Below are 16,166 nucleotides of genomic sequence, written 5' to 3'. Positions count from 1 at the left end.
CTAATTACAAAATCTAACTAGAAACTTTTGACTCTCTATAGAAAATATGTCTGCGTCCAACTCCCTGACCAAAATACTAGACACCCACAGATTGACTGGACCCAATTTCAAGGACTAGTTGAGAAACTACATAATTATTCTGGATTTCGAGAAACTGACTCATGTCTTGGATCAGAACCCACCTGCCATACCAGCACGTCCGACTGCTGAATAGAGAGCGTCTCTGAAAAAGTGGACGGATGACGATAACAAAGTTAGGTACTACATATTGGGTGCCATGTCTGATGACTTGCAGCACCAGCATGAGAATATTATGACTACCCGCCAAATGTTGGCTCACCTACAAGAGTTGTTTGGTGAACAAAGTCGCGTAGCCAAGTATCAAGTCTACCAAAGACTTTTTAAGACTAAAATGCGTGATGGGCAGTCAATCCAAGATCATTGTTTGTCAATGATCAAGGACCTTGAGGAGCTCGAGAAGCTCGATGTCACCTTAGATAGAGATTTTCAGATTGATGTGATCCTTCAATTTTTATCTGATTTATATGGTCAGTTCATCATGAACTTCCATATGCATAAGATGCAGTGTACCTTGGCTAAGTCAATGAACATGTTGGTTACGGCTAAGCTTTCTTTGAAGGGTTCAAAAGGCTCAGTCCTTACTGTGGAGCGGACTTCTTCTAAGAGAAAGTCTTTTGGAAAGAAGAAGAAGTCTGCGAAGAAGCAGAAGGTGGATGGGAAAAGGAAGAAGATGGAACCGAAGAAGAAGGCTGTTGAAAAGAAAAAATATTTCCACTGCAATTCAGACGACCATTGGAAACAAAACTGTCTTCAGTACCTGACCACCCTGAAGAACAAGAAGGATGGTCCTTCTGGAGGTATGCTCGTTATAGAATCTAATCTTATGGTTTTCTTTGCATCCAATTGGGTACTTGACTCTGGTTCAAGTGCTCATTTGTGCACTTCTAAGCAGGGTCTTGAGGAGAGCAGGAGGCTGAGGGATGGGGATATGATCCTATGCATCGAGAATGGAGCAAGAGTTGCTGTTGTAGCCGTGGATACCTACCCTCTGCGATTACCATTAGGATTAGATTTAGTTCTTAGAGACTGTTATTATGTGCCTGCAGCAAGCAAAAATTTGATTTCAGTTTCATGTTTAGCACTAGAAGGCTATGTGATTAGCTTTCATAAGGACCATTGTAACATATTTTATGAAAATAATAAAGTTGCAAATATTTTTCTTATTAATGGTCTCTATCAGCTACATATTGATGTATCTGTATTTCATATCGAACAAAATGTGAATGTCATGGGAATTAAAAGGCCTAGAGATAGTCTAAATGATAGGTATCTGTGGCACCTAAGGCTAGGTCATATAGCGAAAGACAGGATTAATAAATTGGAGAAATTCGGGCTATTGAGTCCGTTGACTTCTAAGTCATATCCAGTTTGTGAATCATGCCTTCAAGGCAAAATGACCAAGCTCCCTTTTGTGGGACATGGGGAAAGGGCCACAGACCTACTTGCCCTAGTATATACGGATGTGTGCGGCCCATTTGATGTGCCGGCTAGAGACAACTATGTCTACTTCATTACCTTTACCGATGATATGTCTAGGTACGAATATATGTTTCTAATGAAACACAAGTCTGAGGCCTTTGAAAAGTTCAAAAAATTCAGGCATGAGGTAGAAAAATAAACAGGAAAGCCCATTAAGGTTCTTCGATCAGATCGAAGAGGTGAATACCTTAGTCGAAAGTTTCTAGACTATCTTAAGGACAATGGCATAGTCTCTCAATGGACTCCACCTGGAACGCCATAACTCAACGAGGTTTCAGAATGGAGAAACCGGACCCTATTAGATATGGTCCATTCCATAATGAGCTTCACGGATCTCTCTGAGTTTTTTTGGAGACATTGTCTCATGACAGCAATATATGTATTGAATAGGATTTCCTCTAAAATTATTCCTACCACACCGTATGAGATATGGTATGGTAAGAAGCCAAGTCTGAGTTATCTCAGAATTTGAGATTGTCTGGCTCATGTCAAGAGGCAGCAGGTGGACAAGTTAGAGTTCAGGTCTTTTAGAACTTGATTCATAGGATATCCTAAAGAGTCATTAGGATACTATTTCTATATTCTGAAAGATCACAATGTGATTGTGAATCGACATGCTATTTTTTTTGAAAAATAGTTTATTCAAGATAGTGGCATCGAAAGAATAATTAAGCTCAAGGAGAATGTCTCCCAAGAGCAACGAGCTAAAGAACCTGAGGAACCCAATCAATTAGAACCAATCCTAACACAACCTCTTTCATCTCATAGATCGACTAGGGTTTTTCATCCTCCTGAAAGGTACTTAGGTACCATACAAGAGGATGTAGAGAAAATATTTCTTACGAAAAATGGGGCTCATGGTGATGACCCCAAGACCTATGACGAGGCGATATCAGATATCGACTCCAAAAAATGGTTGAGTCAATGAGATCAGAAATTGACTCGATGCACTTAAACCAAGTCTGGACTTTGGTAGATCCACCTGAAGGTATTGTACCTATTAGGTATAAATGGATCTTCAAGAGAAAGATAGGTGCAGTTAGAAATGTGGAGACATTCAAGGCTAGGCTCGTAGTGAAAGGTTATAGTCAATACGAAGGCATTGACTATCAAGATACCTTCTCGTCCGAGCCATGCTAAAATCCATCCGCACATTGCTTGCTGTTGCAGCCTATTTTGATTATGAAATATGAAAAATGGATGTGAAAATGGTGTTCTTAAATGGATATCTTGAGAAAGATATCTATATGGAACAGCCGCTTGGTTTCACATCTAGTGATGATGATCACAAGGTCTGCAAGCTGCAAAGGTCCATTTATGGACTTAAGTAAGCATCTCAGAGCCGGAATACTCGTTTCAATGATGTGATCAAAATATTTGGTTTCATCAAGAATGAAGAGGAACTATGTGTGTTCAAGAAGATCAGTGGGAGTATAATTGTCTTCCTCGTACTGTACGTAGATGACATCCTCCTAATTGAGAATGATATTTTCATGTTGACCACAGTCAAAATATGGTTGTCTAAGGAGTTCTCTATGAAAGATCTAGGAGATGCATCCTTTATACTGGATATTAAGGTCTATAGAGATAGACCAAATAGGATGCTAGGACTTTCATAGAAGATGTACATAAAGGAGGTGCTAAAAAGGTTTAGCATGAAAAACTCCAAAAGAGGTTTAGTACCTTTTAGACATGGCATTCATCTCTTCAAGAAGATGTGCCCTAGCACACCTGAGGAGATTGAATGCATGAGCAAGATTCCTTATGCTTCGGCAATAGGAAGCCTCATGTATGTCATGCTATATACACGACCTGATATAGCCCATGCTGTGAGTGTCACAAGTAGATATCAATCGAATCCAGGCGAAGAGCACTGGACTTCTGTGAAATATATCCTTAAGTACTTGAGAAGGACTAAGGATATGTTTCTAGTCTTTGAGAATGGAGAACTTCAAGTTTAGAGATTTACAGACTCAGACTTCATGTCTGATATAGATGATCGAAAGTCGACATCTGAAAGTCTGTTCATTTGCAATGATGGTGCAGTTAGCTGGAAGAGTTCCAAGCAGACGATGATTGCTGATTCAACCTAATTTCTAATTTGATTAAAAAATTAAATCAGATTTAAATCTAATTTAATTTAATTTAATTAGATTTTTAATTGGGTTAAGATCTATTTTAATTGGATTGATTTGATTTTGGTTTGATTTGGTTTGAGAAACCAAATTTGAACAAGTCATAGATTGAACCCTAGTAAGACTAGGATTCCACCTTGTGCCACCTTAGCCCCCCATGCCCACTCTCTCTTATTTTGTGTGATAAAATCTTCTCTCCTAGGCTTTCACACATGCCCAAACCTTTCCACTCTTTCTCTCTTACATGGAATGTGGTTGTGGACCAAGTCAAAGTAGGAATTAGTTTGGATTTCAAATTCTATGAGATAGAATTTTAAGAAACCAAAACTCTTTCCTTACGACACTGATTTTATCCAGATTTTTTTAGAATTTTTATGGCTTTTATAGCATATATTGTGCACCCTTTTCTGGTGGTCCATGGCAAAAAAAAGAAGGAGGTGGCGCCCAAGAGTTGGGCACCCCTTGTCTTGCCCTGTTTAGATTTTCCTTGACTAGGTATTTGACCTAGACAAGGATTCTTCATATATCTTTATTTAAGATGAATTTATTCTTGAAATTTTTGTAAATTATAGAGCATTGAGAGACCTTTGATGCATGTGAAAATTAAGAAGAAAGAGTATTGGGGTGTGGAGATATAATAGACACAAAACTAGATGTCTAGGTGAGAGCAAAGAGAAGAAGAAGAGGGTCTTCTTCTAGGGTTGCTGAGTTCGCCTCTTTTCTTCCTCTATCTGTGAGTTTTCTAAGAGTGTCTCATATCTAAAACTCCTTCTCCTACTTTTCATCTTTGAAAAAAATCCAAATCAAGAAGGAGGCATCTGATCAACCGTCGAAGAAGGATCAGCACAGTATTAGCATGTTGTGCTAATTTTCTGGACCAGAACTTCTGATCGTGATTCGTGGGCTCGTGTGGATGACTCCTAGAGGTCGGATGCATGTACGGCTCACAACATCATTCTCAAGCCCAGATCAGCAAAGTTAGAACATCTAACTTGCAAGGTAATAGATCTGATCTATTATATTTTACATATATTAGATGTAGTATAGAAATATATTGATATGATCAACATGTAGTTCTTACTCTTTATATTTTAATTTTTGATTTAATTGTTAGATGTGTGCCCTAGATGCCAGATCGGCTAACACATTCCTGTACAGAACTAAGGATAAATTTATAATTTTGACTATAAATGAATAAAAAGATTTTTCTACTATCACATTGTGTACAATGTGTCTGTGATACATCCTTTGAGTTAGTGGAAATGTAAATTTATATTTTTAAGAGTTAAAAATTTAAGACATGAATTTACATAACTAACTCATAAACTGCTTTTGACCATAGGATCATCATGAGGATAGTGATCGATCCGGAAGGTTGGTGTATGATCGCTTCCTTAAGATAGATGAGTCTTAAGTCTACGGTGTGGAGACACCGGAGTGAGAGTACAGATATTCATTGAGAATGAGAGTACTGAGCGTGACCACCTCGAGCAGTCATAAGGAAGTCTACCTTCTTATCGATGACTAGCTCGATGCTGCAGTTGTGTGTCTAGTTCTTTGACCTGAGGTGCATCGATGGTTTATCTTGAGTGTGTTATAGTTTGACTACACTATAACTCGATCTCCTAGCTATTCAGAACCCTGAGGTGTATGTTGGCTGTAGCATATCCATTGTAGGAATCAGATCGCACCAAGATGGGATCTATCAACCTCGATAGATGAGAGGAGTAGTCCTATGATGATCGAAAGATCGAGTCCTTAAGCCCATGACCATGGCAGAGTGAAATAATGAAAAAGAATTTTCCATTGGGTTTCACATCAGACTCGGATCGATCGATTGATTCATATGACTGATGTTGGATTTGATGAGTTCACCTTAACCCTAATTCAAATCGGGACTCATGATAGAGGAACTCAATCACACAGGTAGCTACACCAACAGGTTCATCTTCAGTTCTAATGGATTGCTACCATATACTGCTAGGTGTCACTGATAGATTTTAGGAGCAATTAGAATAATTTTGATGATCGATCATTCTAATTGTCTGAATCAGAAGAGTTTTGGTCCACCAAAAGGAGTTTCGATGATGTCGATGATGAAATCACGACATGTCTCATTACCATACAGAATTGAACCTAACTGGATCACACAAATAAGGGTTAGGATCTGGATGTCATCAATTGGGCTACCCCAATTGATTTGGATAAGATACAATTAGGTTCAAGGAAATCGTGCTAGCACTCGATTAAGCCTAATTTTCTCTTTGTGTAATTTTTTCTGTCTCTACTGAGCCAAATGTGATCTGGCTCATCCAGAGAACCTTGAAAAGATTTCTCTCAGTCTAATTGAAGCTTGTCCAGCTCAGAAAAGGCTTGTCTTAATTCATGAGATGAATTTAGGACAACACCTGCTAATTTCCAGCACCTGCCAATTTCATTTTAGGACATCTGTCAAAAGTTGACATATGGGTCTTAAACTGAAGAGAATTCATTGGAGGATTTTTATGGAGTGTCCACATATCCAAACCACTTCAAATTGGGTGCCATAATCAGATTATGGCGTGAGCTCAATTGGTTTTAAGTGGGTGCCCCAAATGGATAAGAACCAAAGAGTCCTGATAAACTTGGACTCTTTGGCGCCACCTTATTTGTGCTTATGCAATGTTGGTGCCAACATAGGAGAGAGAATGGGGATTCTTATCTGATGTGATCAGATGACATCACTCCACCAATCAAAATTTTTCCAAAATATATTGAAATTTTCTAATTGGTCGAATGATGTGGCACTGCGCAGCATACAGGATCTATATAAACCCTGCTGCACCTAGGGTTTCAAGATAGAACTTGTTTTATACAAAAACCCATTAGCTGCCACCCCCTCCCCTCTTCTCCACATCCTCCCTGCTCTCCTTTCTCTCCTCTTCACGTTCAAGAAGTTGGACGTTCATCTAGCAAAGGTACAAGGCGTGGTGATGCTTGGAACAGAAGGCTATAAGACATCTTCGATAGGCTATTGCTCCAACTTCAGAAGGAGTTCTGAAGTACTTTCAAATCAGATATTGATCTAATTTTTGGAGCGTAGAATCACAAGGAGAAGATGTTTTAGATTCTACTTGAGTGAATACTGGTAGAGGCCAGGCGCTTGCGTGGCTACATCAGAACTTCAGGCAGTGCTGCGATCATCTACAGGATAATTAGATTACCCTTAAAGTATGTCTATATTTCTCATACTTTTAGATTTAATTTTAGATTTTAAATATTAGATAATAAAATTAGATCTAACAGACATTAGATCTAAAATAGTGTAGGATAAAAAAAATTTAATTTATTCTGCCTCAGATTTGATGAAATCTGAAAGATCCTACATAGGAAAAAGACGGTTTTTCCTTCAAGTGGTATCAGAGCCAGATTGTTGGCTCTATTTCAGATCTATTTTAGATCTAATTTTAATTTTAATTTATCTGATATTAAATGATTTTATATGTCACATCAGATATGATAGGATCTAAAATTAAAATATTTAAAATTAAATCTAAGAAGATCTAACATGCATGAGATGCATAACTAGACTAGGATTAATTGAATCCATGAATAGTCTTAAGTTTTATATTTTAATGAGATTTAAATATGAATTAAATATAATTTATTTTCTATTTTTTCTAATATTATAATTATTATAATTAGATCAAAAAATAAAAAATAAAATTTTAATTATTTCATAAAATTGATCTGTTGCATGCCTAGACTAGTTGTAGAATTATTCTAGTAACTTGTCTAGAATAGTTTTTATTTTGAATAGTTTAATTTAAATTTTATTTTTTAGATATTACATGTGATGTATCAGATCTAAAAGCATGTTAATTAGATTAATTTTTGATACATGAGATGTATGCAAAGCATGTATTAGTTAGATCTTAAATTGTATATGTGATATATTAATTTAGATCTAACTAGTTTTGTAGTTAAATTTATATTTCTGATTAAGGTATTCCTCATGGCCGTCCGATCATAAGAATAAAGTAGGATTTTAAGACCTTCTCTTCCCATTCAATGGGGTGTTCATATGACGTGTAGGGGTGCCGCGCGTTCATCCTTAATCAGAAATCAAAACTTACTTTTCTACAAAACCCTAGATCTTGAAACCCTAAGATTTATTTTACATGCTTTGTTTATGAACCCAAACTTAATTAATGTATTAAGCTTATAAAATTAAGTTAGATCTAAAATTGAGAATTTCAGATCTAAGACATTTTCATAAGATTGGGTTCGGGCTTGGGTAGCTCAATTAGGTCTAGCGGTTGATCAAACTGAATCAAGAGTTGGTTAAGTGAGATCATGAAAGCTAATAATTGACCAGCCTAATAGGATTAAGTCTGGGTCAAGGTCGAATTATATTTAGATGTGACTCGATCAAGTTAAGACCTAATTTGGCTTAGTGGTTAGAGTCTGGATTTAGACTAACTCAATTAGTTCTAGTTTGATAATTTGGTATCTAAGGTAAATTGGGCAGATGCGACCGACTGGTTTTTAATTGAGAGCTACTCGACTCGAATGCATTCTTGTCGAGTTAATGGCATATCCCTCCCATCGGTCTCACTTACCTAGCCATATGTGTCGACCCAGTTCTAATTTGAGGTGGCTAACAATTCGAGCTGACCCATGCCACTAGGTTAGTCATAATTGTTATGACTATGTCAAGTCAAGTTTAAAGAGACCTAAATCAAATCTCCCTAAGAAAATATTAAGTCTAGGTCTTCCACCATTGTGGATGTGCGGGCCCTTCCCGAGATTGATTGTTCTCAGCTGGTTACAATGGCTCAGTTGCACCGGGAAGATGCAACCATGTCCATTAGGTATTGGATGCTACGGATTAGAGGATGGGTTGGGCTCAATATTTTGGATACGGTGAGGGACCCAATCAGGAATCTAGTTCGTGCAAATGGTGGGTTTGGCTTAACTAAGGATTGGAGCAATATCCTGAATACGGTGAGCTTCATGAATTAGAGACCAAGTTTTGGGTGCACCATGATTAGAGAATCATTGGACAAGAGTTGTCCACTTATCGATTGACCCATCACCAATAACTGTTACGTGAGGTGATGAGCCAGTTGGTGAGACTGCACCACCCACTAGAAATCACTAATCACGGAGATTTTCACATCTCTACCAAAGGAGTGTAGGGATCTGAGAAAATAGTGGGAGCCTAATTTGTTTAAAAATGAAAACTCTAAACAAATTGGTTGAGTCTGATTATAAAATCTAACTAAAAACTTTTGACTCTCTACAGAAAACATGTCTGCCTCAAACCCCCTGACCAAAATTCTAGACACTCATAGATTGACTGGACCAAATTTCAAGGACTGGTTGAGGAACTATAAAATTATTCTGAGTTCTGAAAAATTGACTCATGTCTTGGACCAGGACCCACCTGCCATGCCAGTATGTCCGACTGCTGAACAGAGAGCGTCTCTAAAAAAATGGACGGATGATGATAACAAAGCCAGGTACTACATGTTGGGTGCAATGTCTGATGATTTGCAGTGCCAACACGAAAATATTTTGACTACCCATCAAATGTTGGCTCACCTACAAGAGTTTTTTGGTGAACAGAGTTGCGTGGCCAAGTATCAAGTCTATTAAAGACTTTTTAAGGCCAAGATGCGTGATGGGCAGTCAGTCCAAGATCATTGTTTGACAATGATCAAGGATCTTGAGGAGCTTGAGAAGCTCGATATCATTTTAGACAAAGATTTTTAGATTGATGTGATCCTTCAGTCCTTGTCCGATGCATATGGTTAGTTCATCATGAACTTCCATATACATAAGATGCAATGTACTTTGGCCGAGTTAATGAATATGCTGGTTATGGCTGAGCTTTCAATGAAAGGTTCAAAAGGCTCAGTTCTTACTGTGGAGTGGACTTCTTCCAAGAAAAAATCTTTTGGAAAGAAAAAGAAGTCCGTAAAGAAGCAGAAGGTGGATGGCAAGAACAAGAAGACAGGACCGAAGAAGAAGGCTTCTGAAAAGGGAAAGTGTTTCCACTGTCAGTCAGAAGGCCATTAGAAGCATAACTGTCCTTAGTACTTGGCCACCCTGAAGAACAAGAAGGATGGTCCTTCTGGAGGTATGCTCATTATCGAATCTAATCTTACAGTTTCTTCTGCATCCAGTTGGGTGCTTGACTCTAGTTCTAGTGCTCATTTGTGCACTTCTATGTAGGATCTTGAGGAGAGCAGGAGGCTGAGGGATGGGGAGATGATCCTACGTGTCAGGAATGGAGCAAGAGTTGCTGCTGTGGCCGTAGGAACCTACCCTCTGCGATTACCGTTAGGATTAGATTTAGTTTTAAGAGACTGTTATTATGTGCCTGCAGCAAGCAGAAATTTAATTTTTGTTTCATATTTAGCACAAGAAGGCTATGTGATTAGCTTTTATAAGGACCATTGTAACATATTTTATGAAAATAATAAAGTTGCAAATGGTTTTATTATTAATGGTCTCTATCAGTTCCATGTTGATGTATCTATTTTTAATATTGAGCAAAATGTGAATGCCATAGGAATTAAAAGGCCTAGAGATAGTCTAAATGATAAGTATCTGTGGCACCTAAGGCTAGGTCATATAGCAGAAGACATGATTAATAAATTGGAGAAATCCGGACTACTGAGTCCGTTGACTTTCGAGTCATATCCAGTTTGTGAATCATGCTTTCAAGGCAAAATGACAAAGCTCCCTTTTGTGGGACATGGAGAAAGGGCCACAGACCTACTTGCCCTAGTACATACGGATGTGTGTGGCCCATTTGATGTGCCGGCTAGAGGCAACTTTGTCTACTTCATTACCTTTACCGATGATATGTCTTGGTACGGATATGTGTTTCTAATGAAACACAAGTCTGAAGCCTTTGAAAGATTTAAAGAATTCAGACATGAGGTAGAAAAACAAACAAGAAAGCTCATTAAGGTTCTTCGATCAGATCGAGAAGGTGAATACCTTAGTCGGAAATTCCTAGACTATCTTAAGGACAATGGTATAGTCTCTCAATGGACTCCACCTGGAACGTCTCAACTCAACGGGATTTTAGAACGGAGAAATCGGACCCTATTAGATATGGTCCGTTCCATGATGAGCTTCACAAACCTCCCAAAATTTCTTTGGGGATATTGTCTCATGACAGCAATTTATGTATTGAATAGGGTTCCCTCTAAAATCGTTCCTACCACACCGTATGAGATATGGCATGGTAAGAAGCCAAGTCTGAATCATCTCAGAATTTGAGATTGTCCGGCTCATGTCAAGAGACAGCAGACGGACAAGTTAGAGTTCAGGTCTTTTAGAGCTCGGTTCATAGGATATCCTAAAGAGTCATTAGGATACTATTTTTATATTTCGAAAAACCACAATGTGATTGTGAGTCGAAATGCTATTTTTCTTGAAAAATAGTTTATTCAAGATGGTGGCATCGGAAGAATAATTAAGCTCAAGGAGAATGTCTCCCAAGAGCAACGAGCTAAAGAACCTGAGGAACCTAATCAATCAGAACCAGTCCTAACACAACCTCTTCCACCTCGTAGATCGACTAGGGTTTCCTGTCCTCTTGAAAGGTTCTTAGGTACCATACATACAAGAGGATGTAGAGGAAATGTTCCTCATGAGAAATGGGGTTCATGGTGATGATCCCAAGACCTATGATAAGGCGATATCAGATATCGACTCCGAGAAATGGTTAGAGGCAATGTGATCTGTTGCTCCTAGATTGATTTTGATGATTACAAAGCAGATTGAAGGGATATAAATAATTTTAAAATGAAAAAGTCCTTATGCTCTTCAAGGGCAAAATCATAATTTCACTAAAATCCTGATTTGATAGTACCATTTGGTAGAACAAATGATTTGAAATCTATTGGTGAAAATTTCATTGTGTTTGGACTTATATTTTTGAAGTTATGAAGGTTTGGAGTGCATGAGTCGACTCATGAGTCAACTCATGGCACTGTGAGCTGATTGGCACGCAAAAATTCTCCTTGGCACGCTAGTTTTCTGGCTTGGCACGACCTGTGAGTCGACTCATGAGTCGACCCACAAGGCATGAGTCGACTCATGAGTCGACCCCTGCTAATTTGAGCCAAGAATTTCCAGAAACGCATTCTCTGGTTTTTGCAACAGAGGTCGACTCATGAGTCGACCCCTGAAGCATGAGACGACTCATGAGTCGACCCCTGCGACAGAAAATGTCAGCAACGGCTATTTTTTTGCCCGTTTTAATTGCCATTTATGCTTCCTAAAATTGCTCTAACGGCTCTTTATCTACCTAAATTGTTTTCTCTTGCTTCTAATGCTACAAAATGCTTAAAATGGTGAAAGAAATTACAGATTAAATAGCGGATCAAACGTGAAATCAAAAACGAGAAGAACAGAAGAGAGGATCCAAAATCTGCACGAAAAAGCCTGAGATCAACGAAAAATCCAAAAAGAAAAAGAGAGAGGATCCACAATATACCAGAGAGATTGTGAAAGAGAAAAGCAAGATCTTTCAAGGAGAGAATCTTTCAAGCTTATTGTTTCTACCTTGGTCTAGAGATCGTTCAAAGCTTTGAAGAGATCTTCAATCAACAATCAACCTCTTCTCAAGCATTCAAGCGTTCATCCACTTTGAGAAAATCCGAAAAAGGGGTTCTTCATTTGAATAAAGCTTTTATTGTTATATTCGCTCATTTAAAGGAGCTGTTATTGTATTAATCTGTGCTCAAAATTTTCTAACTCTTTGTGAGTTTTTGTTCTTATTTTTGGAGGATTTCCAAAACAAGAAAAGGTTGATCCGAACCTGAAATCGGAGTGTTTTGGGTTTACTTGTACCCGGGAAACAAGCGATCTAGCTTGGGATAGCTAGTGTCGGAGTTTCCGACGTTTTGTATTTGGGTTGAATACAAAGGATAGTGGATTGAAATTCCCAAGTAGGATCTTGGGGAGTGGATGTAGGTGCAAGGTTAGCACCGAACCACTATAAATCCTTGTGTTTGTGGTGTGCTTTATCGCTTCACTTTATTTCTTTATTATAATCTTGCATTCCTGCTTTAGGTAATTAATATTGAATTAAAGTCTTTGTTTTGTTCTTCATAAGTAATCAGTTGGGCTTAAAATTTTTAGAAACCCAATTCACCCCCCCTCTTGGGTTGCATAGCTGGGCAACAAGTGGTATCAGAGCCGGTGCTCTAGCCCTTCTTTGATCTAATAATCAAAGAGCCAAAGATCTTTGGCAACCCATGTTGGTACTTCTCTAGCCGAGGGGCAATCAACAAACTGACCTCCACTTTTCAATGGGTCTAATTACACCTATTGAAAAGCTTGGATGAAGATTTTCATACAAGCACTCGACTATGATATGTGGAGTATCATAGTGAATGGTCCTCACACACCCACCAAGATTATAGATGGTGAGGAGTCAACCAAATCCGAGAAAGAATGGGATGAGGTTGACAAGAAATTGGCACAATTAAATGCCAAAGCCATGAATGTTCTTTATTGTGCACTAGATGCTAGTGAATTCAATCGCATTTCTACTTGTGCATCTGCTAAAGAAATATGGGATATGTTAGAAGTAACCCATGAGGGAACAAATCAAGTAAAAGAGTCTAAAATAAACATGCTTGTACATAAATATGAATTGTTCAAAATAGAGCATGATGAGTCCATAACTGCTATGTTTACTCATTTTACTGATATAATCAATGGTTTAAAGAGTCTTGGCAAATCTTATACTAACAGTGAACTTGTAAGGAAGATTCTCAGGTCACTGCCAAGAACTTGGGAAGCCAAGGTGACTGCCATCCAAGAAGCAAAGGACTTGAACACTCTACCTCTAGAAGAGCTTCTTGGATCCTTGATGACTCATGAACTTAGCATGAAGCAACATCAAGAGGATGAAGTCAAAAAGAAAAGAACCATTGCCCTCAAATCCACAACTTCGCCTGATTATGAAACGGATGACTCTGAAGATGAAGATCAGGATGAAGAGATGGCTCTCATCACCTGGAAATTTAAGAAGTTTCTAAGAAAAAGGAAACAGGGGATGAGAAAGAAATTCACAAAAGGGGATCAAAGCAAAGAAAAGGAGAAAGATCAACCCCCTATATGCTACGAGTGCAAGAAGCCAGGACATTTCAGATCCGAATGTCCACAATTGAAGAAAGGTCCAAAGAAGTTCAAAAAGAAGGCAATGATGGCGACCTGGAGTGCGAGTGATGACTCAAGCTCCGACGAGGAAACCTCAACAGAACAAGCCAACCTATGCCTGATGGCACATGAAAATGAGGTGTGTCTAGCATCCCAAGAAGGAAACAGGAAATGGTATCTTGACAGCGGATGCTCGAGACACATGACTGGTGATGAATCACAATTCATCACGCTTGATGCTAAGGATGGAGGGATGGTCACCTTTGGAGATAATGGCAAAGGAAAGATCATCGGGATAGGTAACATTGGTATCACTCCCTCCAAATACATTGAGAATGTTTTACTAGTTAAAGGTTTAAAGCATAACTTACTTAGCATTAGTCAATTCTGTGATAAAGGGTATAAAGTAGTTTTTGAATCATCTGTTTGCATTGTGACTAGTCCTATTAACGATGGCATTAAATTTATAGGACATAGGCATGGCAATGTTTATATGATAGATTTGAATGACTTAGCCAAATTAGACATGCAATGCCTAGTATCCTTGAATGCTAAAATCAATGAGACTAGTTGGCTGTGGCATCGTAGACTTGCACATATCAGCATGCATTCTCTTTCAAAATTAATTAAGAAAGATTTAGTTCTCGGTTTGCCAAAACTGAATTTTGAAAAGGATAGAATCTGTGATGCATGCCAATTAGGTAAACAAACTAGAGTATCATTTAAATCCAAAAATACTGTTTCAACTTCTAGACCATTAGAGCTCTTACATATGGACTTATTTGGACCAACAAGAACCACCAGTTTAGGAGGAAAAAGATATGGCTTTGTAATTATAGATGATTACTCTCGTTTTACTTGGATTTTCTTTTTGGCTCACAAAAATGAAACTTTTCATATTTTCACTAAATTTCATCGAAAAGTCACTAATGAAAAAGGGTTTTCAGTTCAAAATATTAGAAGTGATCATGGAACTGAATTTGAAAATCAAGATTTTGAAAATTTTTGTGATGAAAATGGAATTGGCCATAACTTCTCTGCTCCTAGGACACCCCAACAAAATGGGGTAGTTGAAAGGAAAAACAGAATCTTAGAAGAAATGGCCTGTACCATGCTTTGTGAAAGCAACCTTCCAAGATATTTTTGGGCGGAAGCTATTAACACAGCATGTTACATTTTAAATCATGCTTTAACTAGACGATTTTTAAAGAAAACCCCCTATAAACTTTGGAAAGGAAGAAAATCAAATATTGCATATTTTCATGTCTTTGGTTGCTGATGTTTTGTATTAAATAATGGAAAAGAAAAACTTGGTAAATTTGATGCAAAATCAGGTGAAGCAATCTTTTTAGGTTACTCCTCCACTAGTAAAGCATTTAGAGTTTTCAACAAAAGAACTTTAGTAGTTGAGGAGTCCATACATGTTGTCTTTGATGAATCTAACGATCTTCCTTCAAGGAAGAATGAGGGTGTTGATGATGCAGATCCACTAATAGAAGGTATAAAGGAAATCACTTTGAAAGATTCAGCAACTCCAGAAGACAAGGATCAAGAAGACAAACAAGATAAGAGAGGTGAAAAAATTCAAGAACAACCTCAAGGTACAAATGACCTACCCAAGGAATGGAGGTATGTTCACAACCACCCTAAGGAGTTAATTATTGGTGACCCTATGCATGGAGTAAAAACCCATTCTTCACTTAAAGATATAGTTAATCATTGTGCTTTTGTATCTCATCTTGAACCTAAAACTTTTGAAGAAGCTGAAAATGATCATAATTGGATTAATGCTACGCAAGAGGAACTTAATCAATTTGAAAGAAATAATGTTTGGACCTTAGTATCAAGACCTAAAGATTATTCAATAATTGGAACAAAATGGGTCTTTAGAAACAAATTAGATGAGCATGGAAATGTAATTAGAAATAAAGCAAGACTGGTTGCTAAGGGATATAATCAAGAAGAAGGAATTGATTTTGATGAAACCTTTGCACCTGTTGCTAGATTAGAAGCTATTAGACTTCTACTTGCATATGCTTGCTTTATGAATTTCAAGTTATTTTAAATGGATGTTAAAAGTACATTTTTAAATGGATATATTTCTGAAGAAGTATATGTAGAACAACCCCCTGGATTTGAAAATCATGCTTTTCCCAATCATGTCTTTAGATTAAATAAAGCTTTATATGGATTAAAACAAGCACCTAGAGCATGGTATGAAAGGCTAAGCAAATTTTTATTAAATAATGGTTTTTCAAGAGGCAATGTAGATACAACTCTATTTATTAAAAGAAATCA

Source organism: Elaeis guineensis, chromosome 11 (assembly GCF_000442705.2).
Source record: "Elaeis guineensis isolate ETL-2024a chromosome 11, EG11, whole genome shotgun sequence".
Lineage (NCBI taxonomy): Eukaryota > Viridiplantae > Streptophyta > Magnoliopsida > Arecales > Arecaceae > Elaeis > Elaeis guineensis.
Note: the sequence above shows the minus strand (reverse complement) of the source record.